Here is a 10628-nt window from a genome sequence, read left to right as displayed (position 1 = left end):
AGCCAGGGAATGACAGAATAGTAGGGGTCAGAAGGAGCCTCCAGAGATCATCCAGTCCAACCTCCCTGCCACAGCAGGACCACCTAGGGCAGAAACACAGCCAGACGGGGCTTGAAAGTCTCCAGAGGAGGAGACTGCAGAGCTCCATCCCGCAGCTTCCCTAGAATTTCAGATTCTACCTTTCCATCTGCAGAAATACTTTTCCCTGCAGATTTAAATAATTAATTGGGACGTGCCTAGTGGGTCTTGAGCTAAACTTCAGAGAGGCAGCCGGATATGTGTGACCAAGTGACCTTTTGCTGTCCTGCTCGTCCCTGCGCTCTCACTGTGCTCAAAGGGACGCTGTCAAAATTGCTAGTCCTTAAAACTTTAACCTGCCCTGACAAGTTGTTCTACATTATCAGTCGTCCCTGGGAGATTACCAACGATTGTTTTGTTTTGTTTGGTCGCAGCAGCCTTTGCTGAAGGCTCCACAATACCTCTTCATTTGTCCTTTTGGCTAGGTGGATATTTTTAAATGCCCAGCTTATTCCGTGACCTGTTAAAATCAAGTTGATGTGCGTGTGGCTCCACTCAGGAGAGCTCACCAAGGATGGCACACGTTTCCTGTGCTTTGGAAGCAGAGAGAAGAGCTCAGTGCTTTGGAAGTCTTTGCTGAAGAGGCTTTTAGGAACCATCTGGGAAGGCCTGCAGTTACCAGTAGGATGGGGGAGGTGATTCTGCCTCTCTGCTTTGCTCTGGTGAGATCTCACTTGGACTACTGTGTCCAGTTCTTTTAAGGAAGCATCTGGAAAGGCTTGCAGTTACCAGTAGGATGAGGGAGGTGATTCTGCCCCTCTGCTTTGCTCTGGTGAGACCTCACTTGGACTACTGTGTCCAGTTCTTTCTAGGAAGCATCTGGAAAGACTTGCAGTTATCAGTAGCATGAGGGAGGTGATTCTGCCCCTCTGCTTTGCTCTGGTGAGACCTCACCTGGAGTACTGCATCCAGTTCTTTTTAGGAACCATCTGGAAGGTCTTGCAGTTATCAGTAGCATGAAGGAGATGATTCTGCCCCTCTGTTCTGCTCTGGTGATACCTTACCTGGAGTACTGCATCCAGTTCTGGTGTCCCCAAAACAAATAGGACATGAATCTGCTGGAGCAGGTCCAAAGGAGGCCACAAAGATGATCAAAGAGCTGGAACAACTGCGCTATGTGGATAGGCTGAGAGAGTTGGGGCTGCTCAACCTGGAGAAGGCTCCAGGGAGACCTTAGAGCAGCCTTCCAGTACCTGAAGGGGGCTATAGGAGAGTTGAGGAGGTACTTGTAGTGCTAGGATGAGGGGCAAAGGCTTTGAGCTGGAAAAGGGGAGACTTAGACTGGAGATTAAGAAGAAATTCCTTCCAGTGAGGGTGGTGAGACACTGGCACAGGTTGTGCAAGGAGATCATGCATGCTCCCTCTCTGGAGGGGTTCAGGGCCAGGTTGGAAGGGGCCTTGAGCAGGCTGGTCTAGCAGGAGGTGTCCGTGCCCCATAGCAGGGGGATTGGAACCGAGTGATCTTTGAAGTCCCTTCCAACCCAAACCATGCTATAAATCTGTGAATTGCCAGCTGTCCTGGGCCACCATTTTCTAGCAGGATAGGTTTCAGTTCTCCTTGTCATTCAGCACTCTCCTACACAGTCATTTCTAAAGGGAAACCAGTTATGAGCCTGTGCCATACAGCTACAAAGGGGGTTTCCAGAGCAACATTTGAGCTCCAGGGGAGCACGTGAACTGATGAACTCCTGATTTACAGAGTTCTGGAGTACGTCAGCCCACTCCCACAGATGTTCTGAGCAGATGTCGGACAGACACAGGAAGTGGCTCCAAATTCATCAACTACAAGTGCGAGAACAAGTTTCATTTCTGCTGTGGACACGAGGGGGACATGCTTACGGTGCAAAGCGTGGAAAGAAAGACTCAAAAGTGCAATCCACAAACACAAAGCTGGCAGAGTATCAAGCGAGCCGTAGCAGCTCTCCGTTGCGCTATTCGAATATGGCACCATCAGAAAGTTTACCAAGACGAGCATTGGTGGTTCAGTGGTAGAATTCTCGCCTGCCACGCGGGAGGCCCGGGTTCGATTCCCGGCCAATGCAACTCTCCGTTTTTGGGGGGTGGTGTTTTTTTTCCCTTTCTTTTTCCTCCGCCGAAAGCCCAAAGCGCTTACACCCACGTTTTTCCTTTCCCGGGGAGGACAAACCCGACTGAGCAGCGATACACCGGGAGCTCTGCGCAGTGTCGCCGCCACCGTGAACTCTGCGGCCGCGCAAGCAATAAAGGCGGGGCGGGTGTGGGGGTGTGGAGGCAGGGGGTGGAACGCAACAAAAAAAAGACACACCCGGAAGGAAAAGAAAGCCTCTGGAGATGCCGGGGATTGAACCCGGGACCTCACACATGCGAAGCGCGCGCTCTACCACTGAGCTACATCCCCGGCTGTGTGGGCCTGGCCGCCCTGCGGTATCAGAGGGTGGGAGGAGGCTGCTGCCGCCGCCTTCCCGCCGTTCCCCGCGGCCCCCTGAGAGCCCCGCCGCACTTGCGGAAGGGAAGTGGAGCCCGGCTACTGTGCAAGAGCGGGTATCGATAGCGGAAAGCTGCTTTTTAATGTCATAAAACTATAGATCAGTTTGGGATGGAAGGGACCTTTCAAATCCGACCCCCCTGTAGTCAGCAGGGACATCTGCGACCAAAGCAATTTGCTCAGAGCCTCGTCTTTATTATACCCTCCCCCCTACCGTAGCCGCCTTCAGGATGAACAACCCCAACTCCCTCAGCCTGGCCTCGCAGCAGAGCCCTTCCAGCCCTCTGACCACTTTTGTGGTCTCCTCTGGACCCGCACCAGAAGTTCCACACCCCATTGCAGGTGGAGTCTCACCAGAACAGAGGGGCAGAATCCTCCCTTTGCATTCGCACCAGGAACAGATCCCTCCCCCCAGGGGGATGCAAGGTGCAGATGGATGGGGCCTTGAGTGATGTGGTCCAGTGAAAGTGCCCCTGCCCATGGCAGGGAGTTGGAACTACATCATCTCTGATGTCCAGACCAGCCCATTCCATTCTAGTAGTGCTGAGGGGCACTCTGTTTGGGCAGCCCCAGTGCACACAAAGAGGGCAGAGGATCATAGGATGGTTTAGACTGGAAGTGACCTCAAAGATCATCCAGTTCCAACCCCCCTACCATGGGCAGGGACATCTCCCACTAGAACAGGTCGCTCAAGGCATCGTCCAACCTGGCTTCGAACACCTCCAGGGAGGGAGCAGCCACAGCCTCCCTGGGCAACCTGTGCCAGTGTCTCACCACCCTCACTGCAAGGAACTCCTTCCTAACATCCAGCTCAAATCTCCCCTCTGCCAGTTTAAACATTACTCCTCCTCCTGTCATTACAAGACTTTGTCAACAGTCCCTCCCCAGCCCTCCTGTAGGCCCTTTTCAGATACTGGAAGGCCACTGGAAGGTCTCCTCAAAGCCTTCACTTCTGCAGCCTGCAGAGCACCAACTCAGCCTCGTAGCAGAGCTGCTGCAGCCCTCTGACCATCTTTGTGGCCCTCCTCTGGACTTGCTCCAACAGTTCAATATCCTTCTTGTGTTGGGGGCTCCAGAACTGTACACAGTACTCCAGGCAGGGAGACCAAGGACCTGCCCAAAACACTGTCTTAGAACCATAAAATCAGACTAGCTTGGGTTGGAAGGGCCATTAAAAGCTATCTGATTCCAAACCCCTGCAGTCAGCAGGGACATCTGCAACTAGAGTGAATTGCTCAGAACCCCAGACAACCTTCCCTGGAATCATTCTAGGGATGGGGCATTGCCACTTCTCTGGGCAGCCTTTGGGGCAGGTTTTAATCTCAGGTTTTCCTAAGGGATATATGTTTCAAAGCAAGAGATCAGTTATGGCATTAAAGACCTCTCCTAGGATATTCAACCTATGCAGACATAGACTTGGCAGGTTTAGAATCCTGATACTAAAAGAAAAGCCTACCAGGTTCTTGCAGTGGCATATCCCTATGAAAACCAGTGACTTCCCATTAGCTTTACTGGGAATGACCTGGTCCCACTCTGTTCCAGCTTATTTCCACAGTCTCCATACATGCTTTTCTTTCCCTCCATATGTATCTGTAGTACAGCACACAATCAGAGAATCACTTTGGTTGGAAGAAACCTCCAAGCTTGAGTCCAACCATTAACCCTGCGTTGCCAGGTCACTGCTAAACCATGTCCTCAACACCACATCTCCATGGCTTTGAAATACCTCCAGGGATGGGGACCCCACCACTGCCTTGGGCAGCCTGATACAGGCCTTGACAACCTTTATGGGGAAGAAATTGTTCCTCACGATCAACCTAAACCTCTCCTGGAGAAACTTGAAGCCATTTCTATTGTGTGTTTATACTCTGGGAAGCCACCACAGGCAGAGACAGAGGTGAGAAAGGCCCTTTGCTACCAAGTGTGGTTCTCCCAGCATGACCCATTTAATGGGATCATAGAATCAGAGTTAGAAGGGACCACAAGGATCACCCAGTTCCAACCTCCCCTCATAGACAGGGACACCTCACACCGGATCAGGCTGTCTAGAGTCTCATCCAGCCTGGCCTTAAACACCTCCAGGGATGAGCCTTCCACCATCTTCCTGGACAACCTCTTCCAAGGTCTCACCACCCTCTTGCTGAAGGACTTCTTCCTAACATCCAGTCTGAATCTACCCATTTCTAGCTTAGTTCCATTCCCCCCAGTCCTATCACTACCTGACGTCCTAAAAAGTCCCTCCCCAGCTTTCTTGACACCATAACCTCAGCATCTCACATTTGCCTTTCCTGCCAGGCAGCAGACTTTGTTCACAGCAGATTTAAGCAGCAGCTTTCTGGGAGGTCCAGAATCTGATTTTCCTAATGAACATAGCACAGACTGTTTGAAGTTCAGGCAAAGCCTAGAGTGGCAGAGTCTCCTGACGAGGCTGAGCCAAGGGTGCAGGGCAGGTTAATGCCAACCTCTGCAATAAAAACATCGAGCAATTGAAAACCTTCTCTTCAGTTTTTTTCTCCTTCTGTTTACCTTTCTGTAGGCTTTAGAATAGCAGAAAATGAATCTCAGCCATGATGGGCAGCCAGAACAACTGTGAACCTTCTAGTCTGGGAGGTGGATCAAGGCTGGGCTCATTGTAGCTGCCAAGAAGAGCAGCTACAGATCCAAAGCGTATCAGCAAGTACTGAATTCCTGTTATGGTGGAACCAATACATGAGCTTGTGTGCTGCCTACATTGAGGTGAACCAATGCTTCTGGGCCCCTCAACTCAAGAGAGATGTTGAGGTACTGGAACATGTCCAGAGAAGGGTGATGAAGGTGAAGTGGGGCCTGGAGCACAGCCCTGTGAGGAGAGGCTGAGGGAGCTGGGGGTGTGCAGCCTGCAGAAGAGGAGGCTCAGGGCAGAGCTCATTGCTGCCTACAACTACCTGAAGGGAGGCTGTAGCCAGGTGGGGTTGGGCTCTTCTCCCAGGAAACCAGCAACAGAACAAGGGGACACAGACTCAAGTTGTGCCAGGAGAGGTCTAGTCTGGATGTTAGGAGGAAGTTGTTGTCAGAGAGAGTGATTGGCATTGGAATGGGCTGCCCAGGGAGGTGACGGAGTCATCATCCCTGGAAGTGTTGAAGCAAAGCCTGGCTGAGGCACTTAGTGCCATGGTCTGGTTGACTGGCCAGGGCTGGGTGCTAGGTTGGACTGGCTGATCTTGGAGCTCTCTTCCAACCTGGTTGATTCTATGCTTCTATTGCAGCTGGCACTACATAGCCTCCAGACCATCACTTCTCAGATACAAAATAAATTCTTCAGGCAAGGCTCCATGTGCAGATGTATGGAAGAAGATAACCTGTCTGATACACCGAGCTGTGAAGTGAAACAGATCCACAGGCAGCTTGGTGGTAAGATCAAGTCTACCAGAACTTCATGTTCTTAAGATTTCAGGAGGTAGAATCATAGAACCATTTTGGTTGAAAAAGAACTTCAAGATCAAGTCCTACCATTAACCCAACACTGTCAGGTCACCACTAAACCATGTCCCTCAGCATCACATCTCCACAGCTCTGAAACCCTTCCAGGGATGGGGACTCCACCACTGCCCTGGGCAGCCTGTTCCGGGGCTTGGCAATCGTTTTGGGGAAGAAATTGTTCCTCATGTCCAACCTAAATCTCGAGGCTGTTTCTTCTTCTCCTATCACTTGTTCCTTGGGAGAAGAGCCCATCCCTCACCTGAATGTAAGCTGTCTTTAGGGAGTTGTAGAGCCAGAAAATCTCCCATCAATCTTTTCTTCAGGCTGAACAAACCCAATTCCCTCAGCTGCTGCTCACCAGAGCTGGTTACCAGACCCTTCAACAGCTTCATTACCCTTCTCTGGACATGATCCAGCCCCTTAATGTCCTTCTTGAGTGAGAGACCCAAAACTGAACTCCATATTCAAGATGGGGCCTCAGCAGCAGTAAAGATTTGAACTTTGTGGGTTCTGTGGAGGGGTGCAAGCCCCAGCCCCACACCACGCTCACATCTTGTAGCACTTGGACTGTCACCCACAGTGCTGGTCCTACCCAGATGTCTGGAGGCAGCTCCTGGTTCCAGGAAAGACTTTGTCATCTTGGGCAGAGCGCTTTGTAATGCTGCCGGCGGCTTCGGCACAAGCTCCACATTCAGCTTTCTCCACAGCTCTCCAGAGGACAACATTCACCTCTTTGTGTTTGGGTTTCTGTGCTGACATCAGGGAAAAACAATGTCACTCTTCTCTGGCAGCTCCTCCACATTCCTCCGTGGGATTAACTCCTTCCTGGTACCTTGCAAACCTTACGCCTGCCTCGTCCCTGGGGATGGGCTTTTCAGTGAGGCTGCTCAAGGTTTTGCCTTTCTTTTTCATTGATTTTTTTGGTGGGTATCCTTAAATGGGCTCTGTTGTCCACCTTGGCTTCGCTCTGAGCTGATGGACCCAGCCTGAAAAGAGTCCAGCTTCAAAGTTACCCAGCATAGGGCCTGCGTCAGAATGATGACAATGAAATTCCAAAGGGACAAAGAGGAATTTCTGCCTTTCCTTCTCATCCAGTTCCCTATCACAGAGTCACAGAACCGCTTGAAGATCTTTCAGATCGAGTTCAACCATCAACCTAAGATCACCATGGCCATTAAACCATGTCCCAAAGGGCCATGCCTACCCCAGCACTTGTCCCCAAGGTTTAATAGTTGCACTCACAATTTCTCCTTAAAATAATCATAGAATGGCTTATGTTGGAAGGGAACTCTAAGATCATCCAGTTCCAACCCCCTGCCATAGGCAGGGACACCTCCCACCAGAACAGGTTGCTCAAGGCCTCATTTAGCCTGGCCTTGAGCACCTCCAGGAAGGGAGCAGTCACAGCCTCCCTGGGCAACTTGTTCCAGTGTCTCACCACCCTCACTGGAAAGAGCAATACATCCTCATTCACTGAATTAGAAGATCCAGTTGCAGCAACATAAACCAAACATGTGAAGATTAGATGGCCCAGGAGTCCTCATACCTGGAGGTGTTCAAGAAACCCATGGGACATGGCACTTTGGGATGTGGTTTACTGACCATGATGGTGTTGGGTTGCTGGTTGGAGTCAGTGATCTTGAAGGTCCTTTTCAAGCAACTCCATGATTCTAGCTTTATTAAAAAAGTTTTGATGGAGGCTGGAGTGAGGCTGGTGTTGGCCTCTTCTGCCACGAAACTAAACATAGGACAAGAGGCAACAGCCTCAAGCTGTGCCAGAGGAGGTTTAGGTTGGACATGAGGAACAATTTCTTTGCTGCATAAATGGTCAGGCATTGGAACAGGCTGCCCAGGGAGATGGTGGAGTCACCATCCCTGGAGGTGTTCGAGACATGAGATGTGGCACTTCAGGACACAGTCTAATGGTCATGGAGGTGTTAGGTAGGAGGTTGGACTTGATGCTCTTAGAGGTCTTTTCCAACTTCTCCAATCGTGATTGGAGATTCATACCTGATCTAACATTTCTGTCCTCCCTCACATGAGTTTCCTCCTGGAAATCAGGAAAACCACAAAGTGGCAAATTTCAGACACGATGAAGACACCAACTCCTTATTTATGTCAGTTACAAGCTGCACAGGGAGGTCAGGGATGCTCCCTCTGTGGAGGTGTTCAAGGCCAGGCTAAGTGAGGCCTTGGGCAACATGGTCTGATGGAAGCTCTCCTTTACCCACGTGTGGTAGTTTGAGGGACCCTAGATCCCCCTTCACAAAACCATAGGGAGAGAGGCAGGGCAGTTGGAACTAGATAATCTTTAAGGTTCCTTCCAACCCAAACCATTCCATGATTTGAACTAGATGATCTTTAAGGTCCCTTCCAACCCAAACCATTCCGTGGTTTAAATAATAAAGTTATTAGGAAAGAAACCCAAGGAGAGGGCAAAGTTAAACAACTCCAGACCTTGCTTATGTTACATTTACTGACCAATTTTCATCTGCTGCCACTCCTCTGGGAATCACAGTGCTGAGAATGACCTTCAGGAGGTTCTCCACACCTGAGACCACATTTGAATGAAGCTCCCATCCTCTGCCCTCCAAACCTAAAGCACTTTTCCACTCCTGCATTGTTCCATCTTTGCTGTTAATTGAATTAACTCCCTCACAAGTGGTGAGGTGGAGGAACAAAGTCCCCCATCAGCTGTGCATGGCTCTAAGTGTTTGGTGAGAAGATTATGAGAACATCCCCAAAACAGAGGCTGCAAATAAGCCTCCTGTAAAGAATTGTGAAACTCAGAATTTAAAAAATGAGATAAAAAAGGCAGAAAAGAAGATTAAGGTCCTGAAGTGGGGGATTCATTTGGGTTGCAGACAGATAAGTAAATTATAGCCCTGCAGAAGTTGTCTGCCTGGCAAATTAATTACAGAGCATTACCATGGCACTCTCAACCCAGTGCAGCCTCAGGAAGCAGGTAGGAGTCTGCAGAACTTCATAAAAGAAGCCTCTCTGTAGCTTTATGAGAGAGATAAATGAATGTTTTAGGATCCCAAGCAAAGAGGAGCATTTCTGTGGAGCTCTGCCAGAGTCTGACACCATCACACAGGATGATAAACCCCATCACCCAAACAGTGGAGTGCTTCCCATCTTCTCCACAGGCCTGTCATAGACAGACCTACCCAGGATGCTGAGGCAAAAGCTCACTTCTGCCTGAGCTGGGAAACCGACAGTTTCAGGCAGGAGCTGAACTGGGAGCAAACACATGACTGGGCACAAGCTGAGATGGGGAGCAACAATCACCAGGCATGAGCCAAAGTGAGGACCATCACCAAGTCTCATTCAACAGGACACTTTAAATTTGTTCAGAGAGCATCTGATTAAATTACTCCACCAAATATTTCACCCTGATGGAATTGCCTACTTCATCTGAGACTCAGCTCCACTTGATGACCTCTGCCCAGCAGAGAAGGGGAATCCAATGAAAGAGGGAAGCTCCAAAGGTTGAAATGAAGCAGGTTGAAGGAAGCAGCCAAACTAACCCAAATATGAAGTTGTACTCAGCACAGCAGATGCAAAGTGATTACCCGGAGTGGAAGGAGGTCCTCGGGAGTAAGAAAATGAGCATGGTCAGGAGGAGCCAAAAAAAAAGCAGGAACCCAATCATCAGGAACCTTCCCTTCAGCAAACTCCCCCCTTTATGCTGGGTATGGTGTTCATGGGATAGGATGCACCTGGAGCCAATTTGAGCCAGGTGCCCTGGTTGACTCCAGCCTGCAGCCCATGTCTGGCCTGGAATTCTGTCCCAGAAACCCAGGACAATAATACCCCCCAAAAAAAATCTTTTTCCCTCCTAGTTTGCTTGCTAAGCATCATGCTTTTAAAGAAGAGCTATCACAGAATCACAGGATGTTAGGGGTTGAAAAGGATCTCTGGAGATCATTGAGTCCAACCCTCGTGCCAAAGCAGGATCACTCAGAACAGGTCACACAAGAATGCATCCAGGTGGGTTTGGAATGTCTCCAGAGAAGGAGACTCCACAACCTCTCTGGGCAGTTATTATGAGCTCTCTCTTGGAACAAAATGTTCTTTGCTGTTCCTGAAAAGGTTTTGGAACCAGATTCACTCTGCTGGAAAGACATCACCTTCTTGTGAGAGACATCATCATCTCACGTGCTCCTGAGCCCAGCCTGAACCACAATCCCACCACAAACAATAGCTAAGGTCTTTGCTGACTGCATGAAGTGACACAAGAAGAAGGTGAGGCTCCTACTCTTCATCCCAAATCAAACAGAACTCTTACGTCACCTCACTGGGGTGCATGAGGAGGAGTATGGCCAGGAGGTCAGGCAAGGTTCTCCTGCCCCTCTACTCTGACCTGCTGAGACCACATCTGGAGTACTGGGTCCAGTTTTGGGCTCCCCAGTTCAAGAGAGACATGGGGTGAGTTCTCTAGAAGCTATGAGGGTGATGAAGGGGCTTGAACATCTGTCTGAGGAGGAAGAGCTGAGACACCTGGAGCTTTTTAGCCTGGAGGAGGCTGAGAGGGGATCTTCTCAACATGTGCAAATATCCAAAGAGCAGGTACCAAGAAGAAGGGGGCAATCTCTTTTCAGTGGTGCCCAGCGACAGAACGAGG

General features: G+C 50.0%; 2 non-coding genes across 2 annotated transcripts; one reads left to right on the top strand and one right to left on the bottom strand.

The window, feature by feature from the left end:
* The first annotated feature begins 2049 nt into the window (after positions 1-2049).
* On the top strand, positions 2050-2120 carry TRNAG-GCC (transfer RNA glycine (anticodon GCC)). Its single transcript has one exon. It is a non-coding gene; the product is annotated as a tRNA-Gly (tRNA).
* A 263-nt stretch (positions 2121-2383) lies between these two features.
* On the bottom strand, positions 2384-2455 carry TRNAA-CGC (transfer RNA alanine (anticodon CGC)). The gene has a single exon. It is a non-coding gene; the product is annotated as a tRNA-Ala (tRNA).
* Positions 2456-10628: the final 8173 nt, after the last annotated feature.

This window comes from Pogoniulus pusillus, chromosome 2 (genome assembly GCF_015220805.1).
Source record: "Pogoniulus pusillus isolate bPogPus1 chromosome 2, bPogPus1.pri, whole genome shotgun sequence".
NCBI lineage: Eukaryota > Metazoa > Chordata > Aves > Piciformes > Lybiidae > Pogoniulus > Pogoniulus pusillus.
Note: the sequence above shows the minus strand (reverse complement) of the source record. Positions and strands in the feature narration are given on the sequence as shown.